The sequence below is a fragment of the Armigeres subalbatus genome, chromosome 3, assembly GCF_024139115.2.
Source record: "Armigeres subalbatus isolate Guangzhou_Male chromosome 3, GZ_Asu_2, whole genome shotgun sequence".
NCBI lineage: Eukaryota > Metazoa > Arthropoda > Insecta > Diptera > Culicidae > Armigeres > Armigeres subalbatus.
Genome location: NC_085141.1, coordinates 172,977,208 through 173,000,270, shown reverse-complemented (window position 1 = coordinate 173,000,270; position 23,063 = coordinate 172,977,208). Strand labels below are relative to the sequence as shown.

General features: G+C 40.2%; 1 protein-coding gene and 2 long non-coding RNA genes across 4 annotated transcripts in view; 1 reads left to right on the top strand and 2 right to left on the bottom strand.

Moving 5' to 3' along the window:
- The window catches only part of LOC134224623 (histone-arginine methyltransferase CARMER), a 155,531-nt gene that overhangs the window by 104,663 nt on the left and 27,805 nt on the right, over positions 1–23,063 (top strand). The window lies entirely within an intron of this gene.
- Positions 565–20,583, bottom strand: LOC134219539 (uncharacterized). Its single transcript, XR_009981602.1, has 4 exons — positions 19,990–20,583; positions 19,829–19,931; positions 2,950–3,437; positions 565–2,890 (listed from the first exon to the last, which is right to left on the bottom strand). It is a non-coding gene; the product is annotated as an uncharacterized LOC134219539 (long non-coding RNA).
- On the bottom strand, positions 15,953–17,700 carry LOC134220294 (uncharacterized). Its single transcript, XR_009981843.1, has 3 exons — positions 17,227–17,700; positions 17,127–17,171; positions 15,953–17,062 (listed from the first exon to the last, which is right to left on the bottom strand). It is a non-coding gene; the product is annotated as an uncharacterized LOC134220294 (long non-coding RNA).

Below are 23,063 nucleotides of genomic sequence, written 5' to 3'. Positions count from 1 at the left end.
TTGGCGGCAACCAAATGCGACACGGTTGATTCGAACCTTTGCCATTCCACCGTATTCATGTGCAAGTTATGAAAGTCATCTGAAAACAAAACAGGTTTGTGCCCATGGTCATGGCTAATTGTGTGAACTTTGAAATCAAACAAAATGTGCATGAAGTTTAATACTTTAATAAAAAATAGCTTACGTAATAATAAACAGTCATGAATAACTAGTGCCAAACGTTTTTTTACATCAAATTTCGTACTTTGAAGAACCCTAAATAGAAAAGCAGGTCATGTTCCTGAGCCATTGAAGAGTTATAAAGGAGTTATATTATTATCATGTTGAACTTGCCCTGTTTTTTTTAAATACAACGTGTTTTCTAAGCATTTCCAGAATTATTATTAACAGCTTTTTTATGCCCTGGGAGCAGAGTATGTTTTCCACCCGAAAACATCCTAGGCCGAATGGGATCTTTGGATCTTTGGATAGCTAATGCTATACTTGTGCTCGCATGGAAAACTAGAGAGCCAAATGAGATGATACACTGAGATATTTATTAAAAAAATAATTAGTGCACTCTACTCTTAAATTTGTTACTTAGCAATACGAAAATTTTATGAAGTTTCATTGAAATTGGTTTAGTTTTAGTAGTTTGCATTTGTGTTTGAATGTAGTCCATGTGTGTAGTCCGAAAGTGAAAAGTTCGTTTCATTTTAACTTTTTAACTTCAATTTAATTTAGATTGTCTCGACTTCCCTGGGCATAAAAGTATCATCGTGCTAGCCTCATGATATACGTATGCAAAAATGGTAACATGGCTTAGAAACCTCCCAGTTAATAACTGTGGAAGTGCTTAATAAACACTAAGCTGTGAGGCGGCTCTGTCCCAGTGTGGGTATGTAATGCCAATAAGATGAAGAAGATTAATTTAGATTTATCTTAAAATCACTTTATTTTATTTCAAATCAATATATATTTCATACATAATACGGTGTCAACTCACTTCGAAACGCACTTTTGATAGAGGAGCCGGAGATCCATAGTGTAATATAAATATCAATCGACGAATCTATTGGTCTATGATTAATTGATTGGCCTATGATTGATTGATTGTCCTATGGTTAATTGATTGATCTATGATTGATTGATAGGTCTATAATATATTGGCCTATAATCGATTGACTGGTCTATCATTGATTGATTGATTGGCCTATGATTGATTGATTGATTGATCGGTTTATGATTGATTGATTTGCCTATGATTGCCCTATGATTGATTGATTCATGACTGATTTATTGGCCTATGACTGATTGATTGACCTATGATTGATTGGTTGGCCCATTATTGCTTGGTCTATGATTGATTGATTGGCCTATGATTAATTGATTGGTCTATGATTGATTGATTGGTTTATGATTTATTGATTGGCTTATGATTAATTGATTGTATGGTCCATGATTGATTGATTGGCCTATGATTAATTGATTGGTCTATGATTGATTGATTGGTTTATGATTTATTGATTGGCTTATGATTAATTGATTGGGCTATGATTGATTGATTGATCTACAATTGATTGATTGGCCTATGATTATTTGATTGGTCTATGACTTATTGATTGGCCTATGAATAATTGATTGGTCTATGATTGATTGATTGGTCTATGATTGATTGATTGTCCTATGATTGATTGATTGATCTGTGATTGATTGATTGGTTTATGACTGATTGATTGGTCTATGATTAATTCATTGGCCTATGATTGATTGCAGTGATGAACTTAATTTCACATTAAAAAATCACTTAAATAAAGAACTAAAATGATTCATTGCTTAATCTTCTTCTTCTTCTTCTTCATTGGCATTAATTCCCTCACTGAGGCATTGTCGTATCGTAGTTTAGTGATCATTCACTTCCACAGTTATTAACTGCGAGGTTTCTAAGCCAAGTTACCATTTCTGCATTTATATATCATGAGGCTAACACGATGATACTTTTATGCCCAGGGAAGTCGAGACAATTTCCAAACCGAAAATTGCCTAGACCGGCGACGGGAATCGAACCCAGCCACCCACAGCATGGTACTGCTTGGTAGCCGCGCATCTTACCGCACGGCTAAGAAGGGCTCCCTGCTTGATCTATGATTGATATTGATTGGCCTATGATTGATTTATTGGTCTATGATTGATTGATTGGCCTATGATTAATTGATTGGCCTATGATTAATTGATTGGCCTATGACTTATTGATTGGCCTATGATTAATTGATTGGTTTATGACTGATTGATTGATCTATGATTGATTGCTTGACCTGATTGATTGATTGGCCTATGATTAATTGATTGGTATATGATTGATTGACTGGTTTATTATTAATTGATCGCCCTATGATTGATATTGGTTGGCCTATAGTTGATTGATCCATGATTGATTGAGTTTTTTAATACTTTATTAACGAGATTTTGTATCTTAAAAATAAGTTCATCACGGGATTGATTGATTGGTTTATTAATAATTTATTGGTCTATGATTGATTGTTTCGTCTATGATTGATTGTCTATAATTGATTGATTGGTCTGATTGATTATTAGGCCTATGATTGAATGATTGGTCTATGATTGAAGTCAAAGTGCACTGGCGATATATTTGTAGTAAACCGATATAAAGTTCTTGATGAGCTCCAAGGACGATCAGTGATGCCTTTCCCCTTTAGAGTTTCGATGAATGTTCGTTTCTAACATCGTGATATGAGACAGTGCTTTCGGCATCGTTTTAGATTTTTCCTTCTGTGCCTCCGGGGGTTAAGAGTTCTGCATATGGTTGTGTTGTTTTCATAAATCACTATTGGTGGTTTAGTTAGTAGAGTTCTGAGTGATTCTGCCATCATTCTTCCCATTCGATTCAATCCTGTTGAAGGAAATAAATGTAGGTTAACTTAGAATAATTGAATGTAGTCCAAATGTTACCTGTAAATCAGGATGTCGCAGATTACCTTCACATTGGTAATATTTTTCACGCACACGTACTCTCAAAGACAGGAACAATTGGTCAATAGAATATCGAGCTTGCGGAGGAGCCTTCGTTTCTTCTGTTCTTTGTTATGCGCATATTTTTCTTGTTGCTCAAATCTAGTAGACTATTTTTCCTAATCATTCCCTACTGCATTCAATAATAGATTCCTTCAAGCCGGATGGATGGATATTGTTTGGTCTATGTGGTTCCACTTAACCTTGAATTTTGACACGTGTCGAAGCTCCAATAGCATATAGCTTACATCTTTCTACAAGGCGATCGGTTACAGCTAGCGCTGGAAGCTCCAGCTAGCGCTATTATACACAAACGATTCTCTGGGCTTAGGCGATGGACCCTTTTCTGACTCGTAGGTTGGAGAATGCCGAATCCATTTAGCTGGTGGTGGTTGATGTATTGGTCGTGTACGATCGTATAGACCCTGCTAGAATAGAATCGCATCAAGAAAATCAGTTAGTTCACACTTACCATTTAATTTTAAAAAGTATCATATTTAAATAATTTGTTCGTTAACAGTCTGAAAAAAGCGATACATTTTTCATAAGGTTACTTTTTCAAAGCATTGCATTTTGGAGCGGATTCGTTGCCGCAAGCGAGCGGCAAGTGTGAAATGAATAGAAACTGAAGATTAGCAGCCGAAGAAAGCCAATAAATTAAGTTGTCAAGTTGCTAAGTTAGGTCAGTGCTCTTGAACAGTGTGCAGTGTTCAGAACGTTTTGAACACGAACACGTGTTCTCGTATTCAGATGCATCGATGCCTTTAGGATTGCCACTCGAAATTTCTTCGGGAATTCCTTCACAAAATAACTTCATGAAATTCCTTCGACAATCTCCAGGTACCTGAGGGATTCGTTGTCAGGAAGAGAGAGTTGGACGACGGTTCAACACTTCGATTGGAAGATCTTCTTCTTCTTCTCCATGGCTCTACAGGCCATCTGGAACTTGGCCTGGCTTTTCAACTTAGTATTCTATTAGCATTTCCTCAGTTATTAATTGTAAGCTTTTCTATGCCCGCCATTGCAAGAGTATGTATCTTGTGTGGCAAGTACAATGGATACACTATGCCCAGGGTGTCGAGAAAGTTTCCAACCCGAAAACACAAGACCGGACCGAGAATCAAACTCGCCATCCCCGGATTGGCAATCCTACGCCTTTGCTCGCAAGGCTACTGAAGACCCCTCGACTGGAAGATGCTACGGTGAAACTAGAGCCTGGATACTATCTAGGCCTCTAAGTGAGACGGTTCTTTATTGAAAAACTGGAGACACGTGCTCCAGATATTCCGGAGGTGGCAGTATTGAAGTCTAATGGACCGCTATCAAGAATCAATGCTTGAACAATCCCAGTCAATCATTCAGTTAATTCTTTGTGCAATTTCACTGATTCTGGTCAATCACGGAGTAGCAACCATAGATATGTGTAGTCAGTCAAAGCTAAAGCTAAAAGCTAAACTAAGCTAATGGACCGCTATCAAGAATGGCTTTACCTGGCAGATATGGGCGAACTGCGCACCCAGAGAAAACAATGGATAACCGATGAGACATGGAGGAAGGTATAGCCGCGATAGAGCGAACAATAACCAGAGAAGTCAAAGATTTAGCACGCCAACGATACTCGGGTTTGGAGAAGGAACTGAAACGGTCATGTCGACGGGACAAGCGAGCGGGGGTGGACTCTCTGGTTGACGAAGGAGAGATAGCCGCAGCAACCGGGGACATTTGTCTCCTCTACGATATCTCACGACGCTTAAGCCGTAGATGAATGCAACGATGCCTGTGAAAGACGCAAATGGTCAGTTATTGACCGAGTCAACCAAAGAATGAAATAGAACCAAGCTCCAGGGGCCGATCACATATCAGTCGAGGTGCTCAATGCTGACCCCATGCCATCCGCTTAACTACTGCACCGTTTATTTCGTAATATCTGGGACACCGCAACCGGTCGACTGAAGGCAAGGTATCTTAGTGAAGGTGCCCTAAAAAGGTGGCCTGACTGTATGCACTGGCGAGGCATTATGTTGCTGTGTACCGTTCTCAAAGTTCGATGCAAAGTTATTCTAGCCCGGATTCAGGAGAAGATCGCTGCGAATCTCCGGTCCATTCCGTATCGGAGGATCCTGCGTGGACCGTATTGTCACGCTTCGCATCATTCTGGAGCAGGTTAACGAATTCCAAGAGTCCTTTTACTTGATATTCATTGACTACGAAAAAGCTTTTGACCGTCTCAATCAAGATAATATGTGGGGCGCCCTGAGACGCAAGGGGGTGTGATATTCCGCTCAACGGCGCTCTGATATGCTCTGAGCACTCTTCCTCGGCAGGTTTAGTCATCAAAACCAAATCGTTCGATGTAAACACGGCGACAACTTACAGTTTTATAGTAGCAAGGCAATCAGAGAAGAATGTTGAAAGCTTTCAATATCTTGGTAGCAAAATAGCGTCACTGCCGTCATACGCATGTTTGTCCCATGTTTGCTGGGATTTCCTATGTACATGGGACAATTATGCGTAGAACAACAGTGCAGGTATTCATCAACAGATGTCCGCGATAAATAATTCGTGCCTGGTGGCCTCACAACTGGATCTCAAACAAAGAGCTTCATCGTCGTTGTCACCAGAGGCCGATAGCAACAGAAATTTGGGATCGGAAGTGAGACTGGGTAAGACACACTTTGCGTAGGGGCGGGAAACGAATTCTATAAACAAGCATTAAACTGGAACCCCCTGGGACATCGCAGCAGATGCAGACCCAGAGGCTCAAGTCGACCGAAATCTAGCCTGGCAACCGTTTCGGTCTGACCTACAAATCAAAATTGAAATAACTCGTGTAGGCTCATTTTTCGTCCGTTTGCATGAAATTTTCAGGAAAGAAGCGTCAACATGTCTATTTTTTGGTACATGACTTGATTTGACCATGGTGCCAATCCGGCAGGATTTATTGAGGGGGGTCCTGGGTCAGGTGCAGTCAAAAACGGGTCATGTTTTTTTTAAAAAACCATTGATAAATGAACGAAAGTGCCCAGAATGTTGATGCAAACGTGGTCAATCATCATTGACTAGCATCAGAAGTAAGTTTTGATACAATTGGATCACCAGGACATGGTTCCGGATGTTCCGGGAACCTGGTTCCCTGGGGTAGTGGACACTTTTCATGTGGTATAAAACCCAGTCTTGCGACATATCAAACTTCATGATTTTGGAAGACAATCTCCTTAGATGAGTTTTTGAAAGGTTTTGGATACATTGGTCGCGGCCGAAAGTGTTCCCGGAAACCTGGTAAACTGCAGGACCCATCTTGCGACATATCAAACTCCATGATTTTGAAGGACAAGCCCAATAGATGAGTTTTTGAGAGGTTTTGAACACATTGGCCACATCCGGAAGTATTCCCGGAAACCTGGTTCTCTCAATAAAGTGGACAAATCTCGCCTAGTACCAAAACCTTGCTCAATAGATGAGTTTTCAGAGGTTTTGAACACATTGACCACGTTCAGAATTGTTCCCGGGAACCTGGTTCCCTCAAGAAAGTGGACAAATCTCGCCTAGCACCAAAACCCATCTTGCAACATATCACACTCCATGATTTTGAAAGACAAGTTCAATATATTAGTTTTTGAAAGGTTTTGGATACATTGGCCACGTCCGGAAGTGTTCCCGGCGGCATGGTTCCCCAGAAACGGACAAATTTCGATTAGCACCGTAACCCATCTTGATCCATGATTTTGAAAGACAAGTTCAATACTTGCATTTTTCTAAAAGATTTTTGACACATTGGCCACGTCCGGAAGTGTTCCCGGGAACCTGATTCCCTCAGGGATGCTTTTGAAAGACAAGCCCAAAAGATGAGTTTTTGAGAGGTTTTGGATACATTGACCACATCCGGATGTGTTCCCGGGAGCCTGTTTCCTTCAAGAAAGTGGACAAATTTCGATTAGCACCGAAACCAATCTTGCGACATATCAAACTCCATGATTTTGAAAGACAAGCTCAATAGATGAGATTTTCAGAGGTTTGAACATATTGGCCACGTCCGGAAGTGTTCCCGGGAGCCTGGTTTTCTCAGGGAAGCGATCAAATTTCGATTAGCCCTGAAACCTATCAGGCGACATATCAAACTTCATAATTTTGGAAGATAATCTCAACAAATGAAATTTTGAGAGATGTTGGACACATGCGGCCACGTGCGGAGCCTGGTTTCCTCAGGAAAGTACACAATTTGGATTAGCTCTGAAACCCATCTTGCGACATGTCAAACTTCATGATTTTGAAAGATAAGCTCACAAGATGAGCATTTCAAGCGTTTCGGACACATTGGCCACGGCCGGAAGTGTTCCCGGGAACCTGGTTAACTGCGGGACCCATCTTGTGACTTATCAAACTCCACGATTTTGAAAGACAAGCTCAATAGATGAGTTTTTGAGATGTTTAAGACACATTGGCCACGTCCGGAAGTGTTCCTTGGATCCTGGTGCTCTGAGGGGAGCGATAACATTTTGATTAGCTACGAAACTTATCTTGCGACATATAAAACTCCATGATTTTCACTATCATAAGATGAGTTTAGTACAATTCCATTTAATTCCACCACGTCGTAGTGGAATTAAATGGAATTGTACTACAGGCAAGCCTCCATGAGTCGATGTTCTATGACTCGATATCGACTCAATTGCTTCCTTGATTCATTATTATTCAATAATAAAAAAAAAATATTGTCGGGGTTACTTTGGTCCCTTCAAACGGCTACTTGAAGGATTTTCTATTCCACATCTCGATATTTCCATGAGTCGACGGTCCCTTCAATATCGACTCAAGGAGGTTATACTGTATACTCGTCTTATGACAGTAAAAACATTCCACTAAAAAAAGTTAAATAATTTTCTTGGTTCATGATTTTGAAAAACAAGCTCTATAGATAATTTTTTAATATTTTTTGGACACGTTGGCCACGTCCGGAAGTGTTCATGGGAAAGTGCACACATTTTTATTAGCTCAGAAATCTATCTTGCTACGAATCAAACTTAGATTTTGAAAGTCAAAACAAGATGAGTTGATGCTCTCAAGTTCAGACATATTGACCGGACTCTTTGCTGAGCTTGTCTTTCGTAATTATGTAATTAATTATTTCGTAAAATGGGATTCGAGGCAAATATAAATTTGTCCACTATACTGATGGATCCGGGTCTCCAGTTAGCCTTGCGAGAAAAGACGTAGGATTGTCAATTCGGAGATGGCGAGTTCGATTCTTGGTCCGGCCAAGGATGTTTACGGATGGGAAACATTATCGACTTCTTGGGCATAGTTTATCAATTGTACTTGTCACTTGGTTTGTCTTTCTAAATAATGAATTCTAATGTATCGCAAAGTAGGTTTCGTGGTTAACTAAAAATCCTCCAATTCCTTGAGAGAACCAGGCTGCAGGGAACACTCCATATGGCCGATATGGTCAAAGTTTCAAATTAATCTATTGAGCTTGTCTTTCAAAGTCATGGTGTTCGATACGTCGAAAATTGGGTTTCGGCGCTAATTGTTATTTGCCTACCTCACTTAGCGAATCAGGTCTCCTTGACTTCCGGATTTGGATTCAGGTTCTCAGGAACGTTTTCGAACGTGGTCAATGTGTCCGAACCCCTCAAAACCTCATCTATTGAGCTTGTGATTCAAAATCATGGAGTTTGACATGCCGCGAAATGGGTTTCCGTGCTAATCGAAATTTGTACGGTCCACTGAGGGAACCAGGTTCCTGGGAACACTTACGGACGTGGCCAATGTGTCCAAAAATTTATCAAAAATTCATGTATTGAGCTTATCTTTCAAAATCATGGAGTTTGACATGTCGCAATATGGGTTTCGGTGCTAATCGCAATTTGTCCGGTCTCCTGAGGGAACCAGGTTCCCGGGAACACTTCCGGACGTGGCCAATGTGTTAAAAATCTCTAAAAAAATTGATGCATTGAGCTTGTCGTTGGGGCCCTCCTTAGCCGTGCGGTAAAATGCGCGGCTACAAAGCAAGATCATGCTGAGGGTGGCTAGATTCGATTCCCGGTGCCGGTCTAGATAATTTTCGGCTTGGAAATCGTCTCGACTTCCCTGGGCATTAAAGTATCATCTTGCTAGCATCATAATATACGAATGCAGAAATGGTAACTTGGCTTAGAAACCTCGCGGTTAATAACTGTGGAAGTGCTTAATGAACGCAAGCTGCGAGGCGGCAATGTCCCAGTGGGGGATGTAATGCCAACGAAGAAGAAGAAGAAGCTTGTCGTTCAAAATCATGGAGTTTGATATGTCGCAAGATGGGTTACGGTGCTAATCAAAATTTGTCCGCTTCTGAGGGAACCAGGCCGCCGGGAACACTTCCGGACGTGGCCAATGTATTCAAAGCCTTTAAAAAACTAATATATTGAGATTGTCTTCCAAAATTATGAAGTTTGATGTGCCGCAAGATGGGTTTCGGCGCTAATCGAAATTTGTCCACTTCCTTGAGGGAACCAGGTTCCCGGGAACACTTCCGGACGTGGCCAATGTGTTCAAAACCTCTGAAAAACTCATCTATTGAGCTTGTCTTTCAAAATCATGGAGTTTGATATGTCGCAAGCAGTCTTCCCACGAACCTGAACGGAGTTCAACTTAAGTATATTTTTCTTTACTTGAGTTGAACACTAAACCCGCATCGCTGCTGTACTCAGGTTCGGGTGTATACCGTGTACCGAGCGGTACATGTTGAAACTGAAGTACAAAACTTCGGTTCGAACTGTGGTGCACCAAACACAAACGAACTATGTCCGAGCGAAAGACGAAGTATGTTACTGTAAACTTCGACGAAAAGAAGCGAAGGGAGAATGGGAGAAACAGCTGAAAAGATTAGAGTTGAATGCTAGTGTTCTGAACCAGCGTTCTTTTTATATGCCGAAAGAAAAGTTAGAATCATTTTGTTTTTATTTGTTTTATTTTAGTCAGAGAATCGAAAAGAATAATAAAAGCAAACAGCATGAATGTTGGCAAGTTCAGCAAAAGTCCGGAATACTATCTTACAACTTCTGCTGGTATCTCTGAATCGCATCTGGCAGAAGGTCTTTGTTGCATCGAATAATTAGCAAATCATCCAATCTTTTTGAGGACATATTCAGACGATGATCTTCCAGTAGCAGTTTCACTGCTGAAAAACAGCGCTCTACAGTTACCTGTGTCACGGCAGCAGACAGAACTACCATGGCAATTTCATATAGTTCTGGATCCTCGTAACGTTTAGCTTCCCAGTATTTTAAAATATCTGTCGATGATGGCAGTCGAGTTTTTGTGTTTGCTAGCTGGATCAATTTTACCTTTAGATCGATTTGTGAAAAACTGACTGAGGTCGATGCCACACTACACTCCTGCTGCAACATATCTTCGAAGTCGTCATGTTGGCCTTGGCCTGATGTATTTTGTGGTGAAACCTCGGGAAGCGTATTTTTCACAGTCTTAAGCAAATTCGCAACCTTGAGCACATGATCCTATTTGAAACAAATGAAAAGAATTTTTAACACATTTCCGATAAAAAAATATCACTTCCACTCCTATGCATCTGGGCTAGGGTGGCTCAAATTAGTGAAAAAGTGTATAGAAAAGTGAAATAAATTGATCGAGGTGATTTACTTATGACCAGTACTATTTATATATATAACTCTTAAATATTACGAAATTAATGATATATACTCACAATTGCCTGAAGCTTGTCTTCTCTTGAGAAAAAGGGAGAATCCAGAAAGCACCAACGCTGATCAAATAAAATTGCTGCCCTGAATGCATTATTCTGCACGAGATTCTTCAAACGTTTTTCGAGCGCCTCATGTAGGCCTTTAGCGAAAGGGTTGTCAGAGGGAAGTTTTTTTACGTGGAATTGGCACTGTTTGATAATCTTGAGCAGATCTCCCATTACAATATTATCATTTTGCAGTTTTATTAATGCACCATATATTTCGTCAAACGCATTTTGAAACTCCTTCATTTTAGTCCAGGTCCCTTCCGAAATTCTCAGAGCGGAACATTTGGCTGCAATTTCTTTCACCATTATCTCATGCTTTAGAATACTTTCTATCATATCCCAGGTAGACGACCATCTTGTCTCAACATCAATTTTTGGAAGAGAAACTTTGGCAAGATCAAACAGTGCTCGGTATTCCATGCGTTTCGCCATTTTAACAATCTTTCGTACCTCTTTCAGCCAATCGTCGCTAACCGTTGCCAGGGCGTCTTTTACAACAAGATTGAAAGTGTGCGCACCACACTTGATGGATTCAATGCACCCTTCTCCATTGTCGATGATTTCATCAACAGTTGTTATCAAATTATCCACGTCCTCATCATTCTCGGCAATTGTTCTTTCCAGATCTATTTCGATGTCCTCTTCTCCGGAAATTATCGTTGGATCCTCCGCGATTTCAAGCTCCTGCTGCTTCCGCATATTTTCAGTACATTTGACCATGTTCTTACCATTATCGGTAGTCGATGCGTAAACATGTTTTAGGTTCAGTCTGAATCGGGTTAGCACTTTGTTAATCCTTTCTTTTATATTTTCTGCGGTTTGACGCACTGTCATTTCTTCTACTGACAGGATCCTCGATACGATTTTGCCGTTTATAGCATATTGTACCGATATCCCCAAAAATTTTCGGTTCCGCCGACACGCTCCGTCAAACTTGAGGCAAACCAATGTGTTTTGCATTTCTGCTGAAATCATTTCACGGACCCTTACAGCGACATCGTCGATCAAGACCACAACAGCATCCGTGTGGCTGGGGAGTCCAAGTGCCTTTGCCAGCACCCCAGCAGTTTTCTTGAATCCAGAACTGTCGAAGTAATTAAGAGCCACCCCTGAAAATGCTGCCGTTTCGACCAATCCTGAAACAAACTCGTCCGGATCTATCTCAACAGGTACAGTTTTGGATTTCTTCGATTTCGGCTCGTTATCTTTATTGCAGCTCTTGTTTGTCTTGTAATGGTCAAGTCCTACCGATTTAGCAACATCTGGATGTAAATTTGCGATGTGCCTTTTCAAGCAATTCAGTGCACCTTTGAAGCTTACGCCACATTGGTCAATTGTACATATGTACAGACCATTCTCTGTGTCATGCTTGAAAAACTTTTGCTTGATGTCAAGCTTTGTTTGCGACATTTTGTTGTTAAACCTGGTAAATTGGATAACTGATTAGGACTTCTTCCTCTTTATTAATTCATATGGGCTGATATACAGCATTTAACGTGTATTTATTTCAAAATAATTCGTAAAAAAATTAAAAGCCATTTACTTTTTTGCACATGAGTTATTTTTTATTTTTTGTAAAAATCTGAAAATTTTATATAGATTTAAAAAAAGATTATATCTTTTCCAGTGAATGTCCACTGTTTAAATAATAATTCCTTATTATTGTAATACAGGTAAGCAACGCCTGACAGATTTAAATACAATTTGTCATTACAATAATGCTAAAAGTGTAATAATTCTAATTATTATTATTATTATTTGTTTATTCAATTCGCAACTTAAGACATACTGCCTTTGTAACATAACATAGAAGAAAATAGAATAAGTGTCACGTTTTAATTGAACAATATTTGAAAAACTAACAATTAATAACTTGCTTTAAAGTTTACTTACACGAAGTGCTCAAAACATCTACGCCTAAATCCCATCCCTGACGAATTTATAGTGAGTTCATTTGGTAACGAGTTCCAATATGCATTATTTTTTTAAATTTATTTTAGAATGCCTTCGTATTCTGAATAAATGCCACAGCTATTAAAACTGCTTTTAGAACAAAAAAAAATATTTAAAAAGAAGTCGCTAAAAAAATATTAATTCTATCACCATTTCAACAAAATCCATAGTAAAAGGAAAAATCAGTGTCTTTAAACAATATATATAGTGATAGTGACATTTAACAAACGTTTTGTATTGATTCACACGACATTTAACATTACTGATGAATAAACATAGGGGCCCTCCTTAGCCGTGCGGTAAGACGCGCGGCTACAAAGCAAGACCATGCTGAGGGTGGCTGGGTTCGATTCCCGGTGCCGGTCTAGGCAATTTTCGGATTGGAAATTGTCTCAACTTCCCTGGGCATAAAAGTATCATCGTGTTAGCCTCATGATATACGAATGCAAAATGGTAATCTGGCTTAGAAACCTCGCAGTTAATAACTGTAGAAGTGCTTAATGAACACTAAGCTGCGAGGCGGCTCTGTCCCAGTGTGGGGATGTAATGCCAATAAGAAGAAGAAGATGAATAAACATGTCTAAAAACGCATTCGGCTCAAGCCTCTGACTTTTCAAACCATGCTGCCAACGCACTGCGCACGCGACGTCACAGATACTAACGCAGCTTGCGGGTTGAAAACATTCTCATCTGATTTTGCTGGCGAGTATTATTTTCAACCAGTCGCTGGTTTGGTGGTAGTGCCATGATCCGAGTACGCAATCGCATTGAAAAAAGCACTATCCATATACTTCGGCACTCATAATGGTGCATCTTATCGTAGGTGTTAAATCGCTGAATAAATAGCATTTTGTTGGTTGCTCTCCAGACATTTTTTTGGTTCCTCCCAAAAATTTGGAAGCCATATATTAGCGAAATTTAGATGTTACCCAAATTATATGTTGATCACCAATGCTTTAACGAGTAACAAGAATGAGGATTCATTGCAGTGCGGCTCTTCAAAAGGATCAGCTTATTGATGCGCTTGTGGATATTTGTTGTATTGTTATGGTATTTACAAAAGATATTTTAGTTACTAGATAAAGATTGTCGCTTCGGTTCCCTTTGTTCTGCTGTCCGAAACATGTGTGGTACATACCTGTCAAATCGTATGGATTTTTCTTCTTTGACATTTAGCTCCCCTATCCTCGCCAGCAAAAGATGTTCCGGACAGCGACGACAGCGACAATCTTTATCTAGTAACTAAAATATCTTTTGTATTTACTCACCCTCAACGCCACCCTGGTAGTGTGATGAAATCTCAATATTCACTTTTTCGTAACCACAGATTAGAGCCACTTATCAATAAAGTTCACTATTCACTAGCTTATAGACGCAAATTGCCGCCGCAAACCAAAGCACTTGAGCAGAATACATGCACAGCACACGAAGCGACAAACTAAACTAAGTGTAAAACACAACACGTCAGGTGTACCCTTACCGTACCAAAGTTTGAACTTGGGTTTGAAAATGAACTCGAACTCAAGTTCGGGTTTGAGTATATCATCGTGCGTTGCGGTTCGAACGGAAGGAGAGAGTACAAACCGAGGACGCGTACTCTTGTACCGAGCGAGTTTGATGTTTGTTGGGAAGACTGGTCGCAAGATTGGTTTCGGTGCTAATCGAAATTTGTCCACTTCTTTGAAGGAACCAGGTTTCCGGGAACACTTCCGGCCGTGACCAATGTATCCAAAACCTTTCAAAAACTCATCTATTGAGATTGTCTTCCAAAATCATGAAGTTTGATATGTCGCAAGACTGGTTTTTACACCACTTGAAAAGTGTCCACTACCCCAGGGAACCAGGTTCCCGGAACATCCGGAACCATGTCCTGGTGATCCAATTGTATCAAAACTTACTTCTGGTGCTGGTCAATGATGATTAACCACGTTTGGATCAACATTCTGGGCTCTTTTGTTCATTTATCAATGGTTTTAAAAAACATGACCCGTTTTTGACTGCACCCCCCAGAACCCCCCAGACATGATGACGCTTCTTCCCTGAAAATTTCATGGCAATCGGACGAAAAATGAGCCCACACGGGTTATTTTAATTTTGATTTGTAGGTCAGACCGAAACGGGTTAAACCGATAGCTGGAAATCGCTCAGGATGGAAATTCAAGTCGGCCCTTTGCAACACTGGAGGTGTACAGGACCCATAAGTAAAGTAATAACTTTATAAATCCTATAGGCAAAAATGCCGCAAATACAACGTGCCCCTACATAATCTATTTATCGACTTCAACGCCGCATATGATACAATCGATCGGGACCAGCTATGGCAGCTATAATGCACGAAACGAATTTCCGGATAAACAGATACGGTTGGTCAAGACGACGATGGATCGGGTGATGTGCGTTTCAGGGGCATTCTCGAGTCCATTTGAAACGTGCAAAGGATTACGGCAAGGTGATGGCCTTTCGTGTCTGCTATTCGCTTTAGAGGGGGTAATACGAAGGTCAAGGATCGACACGAGTGGTACGATTTTCACGAAGTCTGTCCAGCTATTTGGTTTCGCCGACGACACGTAACTTTGAGAAGATGGAGGAAGCCTACATCAGATTGAAAATGGAAGCTAAACGGATTCTATCGGTGGTGACGAAATCGAGGTGGTTGAAGAATTCGTGTACATGTGCTCACAGGTGACCTCCGATAACGATACCAGCAGAGAAATTCGGAGACGCATCATAGCAGGAAATCGTAACCGATCAAATAGAGATCGCCGCCGTACCAAACTGACTATCTATAAAACGCTTATTATACCGCTAGTTCTCCAAGGACACGAGACCTTGACGATGCTCGTGAAGGACCAACGCGCACTAGGAGTTTTTGAAAGGAAAGTGCTGCGTACCATCTATGGTGGGGTGCAGATGGCGGACGGTACGTGTAGGAGGCGAATGAACCACGAGTTGCATCAGCTGTTGGGAGAACCATCCATCGTTCACATCGCGAAAATCGGAAGACTGCAGTGGGCCGGGCACGTAGCCAGAATGTCGGACAGCAATCGGGTAAAAATGGTTCTCGACAACGATCCGACGGGAACAAGAAGGCGAGGTGCACACCGAGCCAGGTGGATCGATCAAGTGGAGGACGACTTGCGGACCGAGCTGAATGGAGAAGACTTTTAAGCCCCAAACGCATGTAACCGTCGGTTACAAATCCTACTTGTAGCTCCACCACAAGTTCCATTTTCCCGAATTCATAATTAACCAGTGTTCCACCCAAAGTAAAATGTAAGTACTGTTCCTGCCGAGTATGTGTACCCCCTGCCGACAAGTGGCGATGTTTATGCTCAAAATCATAGCAATAACGACCCTGTAGATTCCAAACCCAAAGTCCCTGAGTTGGCAAGTTTCAATTGGCGCCTGACTAAACCAAAATGATTTTGAATTTTCATTTCCCCCGGTGGGGACGAGAAAAACAAAGCCCTATTTGTTTTTGGTAACTTGCTTCGTTCTCCAAACGAAGGTTCTTTTGGAACAGTTGTTTTGAAAAGTGATAAATTTCTCAGAAATTTATTCCCCAAATGCGTTTCAAAGCGCAGTTTAATAAATTAGGAAACGCTTGAACAAATTTTAGGATATTTCAATTAGCGGCCCATTAAACGATAGTGTATTGCGTACTTAATTAGATTTTCATTCATTCGCGTAGAAACGCCGGATGATTATTCATTCACAATGGGAAATCTCAATAGCATATTGAGCAAACCCGATAAAAAGCTCATACGGCGCGGAACTCGACGTGAAAGTAAACCAATAGCGCGATTAAAATGATCGATATTGTCTACGGCGGTAAACAAACGCGAAATATGCGCCAAAACGGCAGCACTAATGACGATTGATCGCGGACGTTTTCTCGTTCGTTTTAGTTCCATCGACAGATCAAGTAGTTAGCTCGTTAAAAGTATTTCCGAATCCGTGTAAATTCCACGCCCGTAATCAGTGGCACCTATTTCGACTATTTCATTCGTTTACATTTATCATGTTGACAAATAACAACGCATTTACCGGACGCGTCGACATTCAGACTAAGGATATTTTCCTGAAAAAAGTATGAAAACAACCTACAATGACTTTTATTTTTTTCTCCTGAAATACAGCGAGAGTATTAAAAAGTATTTTTCTCGGGTCACCACCTGAGGGTTAATCCGGATGAAACAATCCGATCAAATTTGTAGCGGACCCATCCTTTCCACAGGATGTGTGCTCTGCTGGTAATGATTCCCATCTTCTTCTAACGGGACCAGTTCGAGGAGAACTGGCGCTGCCGGCAATCCCGTCCCAAATATTCGGCGGACGATCAAAATTCCGAATCTGAAACCGAAACTGGTCATTGAAGTTTCTTCAGATCAGTCGTATTATCTCATTAATTACTCACCATTCAGATGTCCGGACGCGGATGTTAATGAATGAGGTTGAGATTCTGAAAAAAAAGCAACCAATTAGATACCTTTGTTTACAAAAAACATTTCTCTTACCAGGTGAATACCAATTATCCTCGGCCGCGAAAAGGAGATGCATTTCTCACCGTTGCCATTTACCGACAAATGGGAACCCGGCCGAGTAGTTTTCGGTTCACGAAACCGGTTAACCCGCGGAAAATCGTCATATAACGCGCGATTGGTGTAAGATTCACCTGGGAAAAACGGAGAATCGCGAAATCGTTTTTGTTTTGACTCGCGTCGAAAGGTAAACATTGGTTTATTAGTCAATGGTTTGACAGTTCCGAAGGCAGAACTGAGTTACCATGTTTGTATCTTTCCTTCCTCGCATGAGTGATGAAGATTTAAGATTTGCAAAGGGCTAATGATGTGCATAAAATGCTAAAACCCGTAAATAAAATTTACTCTAATGAAAATTCAATCATTTTGGAAGGAGGGACGATGGGGTATTGTAACCGTCGGTTACAAATCCTACTTGTAGCTCCACCACAAGTTCCATTTTCCCGAATTCATAATTAACCAGTGTTCCACCCAAAGTTAAAATGTAAGTACTGTTCCTGCCGAGTATGTGTACCCCCTGCCGACAAGTGGCGATGTTTATGCTCAAAATCATAGCAATAACGACCCTGTAGATTCCAAACCCAAAGTCCTCGAGTTGGCAAGTTTCACGCAATATAACGGAACGGCGACGGAAACGGCAAATTTGACAGAAAATATATGGACTAACTGTCAAATTTTCCGTTTCCGTCGCCGTTCCGTTGTATTGCGTTTGGGGCTTTATGCACTGCACAGGCCACTCCGGCCTTAGTCTGAAAATAAATAAAAGGCACAAAACAGATAGGCATCATAGGACAAACTGCTATTTTCAAAGTAAGCTCTTTGTGTACATATCAACAATTGACGGGCGGCACTCCCATATATCCAAGGCGAAAGTAAGAGACAGCAAAGCATGCGATGCTGCTCTGTCTTATAAATACGCGTTGTTCATTGAAGCTTGCCTTCCACCGCGAGGATCGCTAGCGTTTGGAAATCATGGAAGGACCACATTCTAGGGCAAAGCTGCCTATGTGTTATATAATAGGTCTTAAAATATCCACCACATTAAATCATCGCGCATATGCTAGCGCTGCCAAACGGATTAATTCCCAACTATTCTGCATTTTAGGTTAAAGGTCTGGATGTTCTGAACAAGTTTATTGAAGATTGTAAGCGTTTATTTCCTTAGCTTTTAGAGATGATAACCATAATAAATACAAAAAGTGTAGTACAAAATACAACGCACGCGTGCTCGTGTTACAAAAATGGGCGGGCGTTCTGAAAAGGTTAAGTATGCCAAAAGGAATTCCCTTTTGATTCTAAAACGATGCTCTTCGGGATCCCAATATGTTTCCCTTTGAAGTACCTAGAAGACATTAAGCTGCGCTTTTGTCTTTCTCGTACAACAAAGTTGTACCGAAAGGCTATCATTTCACTCCGAGAACGAACTTTTTTTTAGAAGGCTCGTAGACCCATAGTGTTAAATACCAATCGACTCAGCTCGACGAACTGAACATGTCTATCCGTCCGACCGTGTTTCTTTTCCTCCCACTTCGGTTTCGACTTCCCATAAGAATATTCAGTCACAATACTAGTGTTAGTCATAATGCGAAAACATAAAAGGTAACTTGATTTAAAATCCCGCAGTTATAACTGCAGGAGTCGTAATGAACACTAAGGGTGAAATCAGTAGTGATTCAGTTTGGTTGCAAATTTTCGAATACTATTCTAGTTTGAATATGAGCCAAAATAGAACAAACTCACAGGCTTCCACAGCAGTGTTCTATTCATGTTTGATTTTTTTTCCATTAAATGAAATGATTATGTTGCTGCTGAGGAAGGTGCGGTTAATGCAAAGTGGATTGATCTGTACATAAAATGACGCATTCATACACCAAAACAATTGAAAAATATTTGAATCTCGTGATTCATTCGTGGTTCAAATCTGCAGAAAATAGAACTGAGCGGTATAACAGTTTTAAGCTTTTGAATCTCGACTGTTATAAAAAATGAATCTTGAGCCACTGCTGGGAAAGTGCATGATTCAGATTCATATTCAAACTGACAGCCCCGAACGATTTGAATCACTGCTGATTTTACTCTAAGCCGCAAGATGGGAATTTTCAAATTGCGGGTAACCAGGGTAAGATGGTTCATGTGAATTGACCGGAAAGTCTGTAATTACTTGAATTGAAAATAATTTACCAATTCACTCTTTGAACTAAACTGAATCGAGATCAATAAAAACAATCAAGTTTAACCACGTCAAACTCGAATAACTAAACCCAACGTATTTATGAAAAATAAGCGCTTTACAAATCATATTACAAGTTCAGAATAATCAGTTTGTAATAAAACCGTAAATATATCAGGAACCGGAAGACATAATAAATACGATTGAAAATCGAAGTGAGCTGAACCAACGAATCGAGTTTTCTCCCATTTCCCAGTAGTTCGAATTTATGCCATAGTTGTGCGTTTATATACGTACTATTCGGGAGGCAATTGCGACATCCGTAAATGAGAGAAATTTTAATTGTCGCGTGAGCTCATAACGATTTTCAACTGGAACCGCAATAAACTATTTCGGAAAACTACTCACCTGATGGCTTACTCTTGCGATCCAGATGTCACTGTTCCCATTTATTTTTCGCATGCTCGCCAGGTTCTCAACAGAGTTTGCGCTACCGGTCATGTCCTAGTTTCTGAAGTATAAATTTCATATAAATAATATTAATCAACAGCATTACCGTACCTGCGTACCTACTATTCCGAGAGATGTCTTTGCCAAACGGTTTTGAAATAATGTTTCCGATAAATTTCGGTAGAATACGATCGTCAACATAGATTCCGGCCATACCATAGCCTACTAAACCAAGATATGTCAGTCGCTTTTTTCGGTTTATTTCCGGGAGTTTAGCACTGCAGTCCCATTCCCATAAGGCGAGGCAAGCTAACTGCTCTTGTTTTTTTACATCGAAGAATCGGTCCAGACTGCGCCGTTTGTTTAAAAGTAAGCAATTCATTCGCGGCTCAACAGTTTATGTGAGCTTTCACCTGGATGAATAACGGGGTGCTGCTGCAACGCCAAACTGTCCGATGCAAAGCCAAAGATTCTATTTACTACAGCAGCTACTGTAACATGCTGGACATCCACTGTAGGTTGTATGCTCCACCCGCAGCAGCCGCAGATGGTTGATGTATCGAGCCGGTCCCATTTTGGAAGCGGTTTTAGGTTACCTATCCTTCGCACGACCCGTATCGCCTTTCAATCGGACGGGCCTCATAAATCGTGATATAACTTATTCACTATTTAACTAAATAAATATTCTACAAACTTTAATTAGTCGCAAGACGTAAGACCACAATTCAATTACTAAAGTAAACAAAGAGTTTGACACCTCGCATTGCCGATTTTTGACAGCAACAAAATGTCAGACCATCGAGAGGGGTAAGCCAACTGTCGCGAAATTAAATGTAATTCGTCACTCCCGAGGGGTATTTTTCGTAAAATAAAGAAGAAGACATGGTGCCCGAAATTACAACAGTTTGTACCGGACATTGAGGTCTATGTATTCGTCAATGGTTATACTCTTATAAACATATTTTTAATGTCTGCTTCTTCTGTGTGCCCGGATGGACAAAGATGTATGATAACTAATAGTAGAAATAAATGGAAGAAAAGAAAGATATATGTCTGGCACGATTCAGGGGTATGCATTTGAATATTACTCACAATTTTTCTCCGGGGCACCGTTTTTCGTAATATATATGACCAGCATATGCGCGTTGTACAACAATAATTATTACTGCTGCAATGTGCATTATGTGAAACTCTGGAATGCTGCAGAAAATTGTTTTCTTATAGACGGGAGCAATTCGTTTTCTTGTAAATTTTCTCCAATGGTATTTTTAATGTAAAATCCTTATGAATTCGTGGTCACAGGGTGATGTAAAAAACCAAAAGGCAAGCCAATAGCCGTCTTAATGATCATCTAACAGCCGCGCAACTGACTTAAAAGTTAGGATCTGCCATCCTCTGAGATAACCTGAGAGTTACCTCAACGACATCATGGACAAACACTGCAAGTTTCTAAAGAGTGTTGAACGGGGGGAAGATTGAATTCTCAGGTAAACTACAATACATAATCACGGAAGGGCTTGGGAAGGAATAGCGGTCTGACAGTTGTTGATGCTTAACACTCGAGAAAATTTCATGAAATTTATTATGAGGATGAAGAGAGAAAAAACCTTACCAAATTAATGAATCGCTCTTAGTTTTTTAATGAAACGATTTGAAATAAATCGCAGAACGATAGGACTAAAATGAAACAGGAATTCCAAAGTAGTATACAATTTAATATAACCTAAAACAATTTTTGATTCCGATATATAAATGAATACATCCCATCACCGCATAGCCCACTTCCCCATTGAATCGGGATAGTTTCAAGTTCTCATAGTATTGTATAACGAAACGATCTCGACCTTTGATTTGTCCAATGCCATCGGCTATCACATATTACCCAGATGTCAGAATCCGCAAGAATCGATGACCAACCTGAAGCCTGCTCATACCAATAACTCATAATAGGCTTCCGACCTGTAAAAAAGTCGTTGTCCAATATAAAAACAGTTTAAGATTTCGCCTGAGCCGATCGAATACATCCGAAGCTATGTTCCGCTCTTCCCGATTTCCTAGGAATCTGAAAGGATTTCCAAGTAGCATCTGTTCTAGGCGTCCTAGAAAAAACCTTTTTATTATTTTTTGTATTTAATTAAAAAGTAAACGAAATACGAATTATTCCTAGAGCACTTTGCTAAACAACTCAATTAATTGTTTATACTATTGATCTAATGGTAATCCGGGTTGGATTTTTTTAAACTTTATTCAAGTGATTTTTAAATTTTAAAATTAAGTTCATCACTATATGCGGGTTGGAGAAAACAGCTGATTCGAACTGTCTTATGTCGAATTCGTTTTTAAACCTGGGTCAGTGCCAACCCGAACCCTGAATAAAAAAACATTTTCAGTTCCATCTGTCATTGGATATGTTGGTGTGCGTAGCATCGTGTTTGTTTTGATTCGAAACATATGATCCAGGACATCCAGTGCACTGGCAGTGAGTTGGCGTTGACTAATCAGATCATGATAAAAAAATATGTTTAAGTGCGTGAACTGATTTTTGCGGATAGTGGAAATAACTTTTGGGTGGATATAAACAGGGAAACTTTGGATTGTTTATTATTTTTGTGATTTTTCTCAGCAGTGAGAACAAGCATGTTGACAAAAAGAGGCGACGAAATTGGTGCTGCATTTCTTTGTTTCCCGTTGAGATGAATATAAGTTCAGTGAGATGGAGATCGATACAGTTCCCCTATTTAATTATATTCAATAATCCCGTGCACATTTTTATACCACGAATTCCGTATTTTCCGTATTTCCGTAAATTCATCTATTTCTGCAAAAGTTTTTTTTTTCGGAGAACACTCAGAAGCATGTAATAAAAATTGTCCAGGATTCGCTAATTTTTTTTCCTCGCTACCTCTCCTGATAAAGGTAGCCTCACACCTTGGGAAAATTTTCCGCCGGATTTTGGGCCCCGTGCATTTTCAATTTTCAAGAATCTCCCGGAGGAATTGCTCAAGGTACTTCCGGGGGAATTTATGTACGAAACTTGCGTAGCAATTCCCGAAGGATACTTCGAGTATGTGCCTGTATTCTAGAAGGATTTCCTGAAGGAATTATATTGTTGGAATTTCCAAAATAATTCATGGAGCAACTTCCAGAGAAAATCCTGGAACAGTATTCAAAGATATTCCTAGAAGAATTTTCA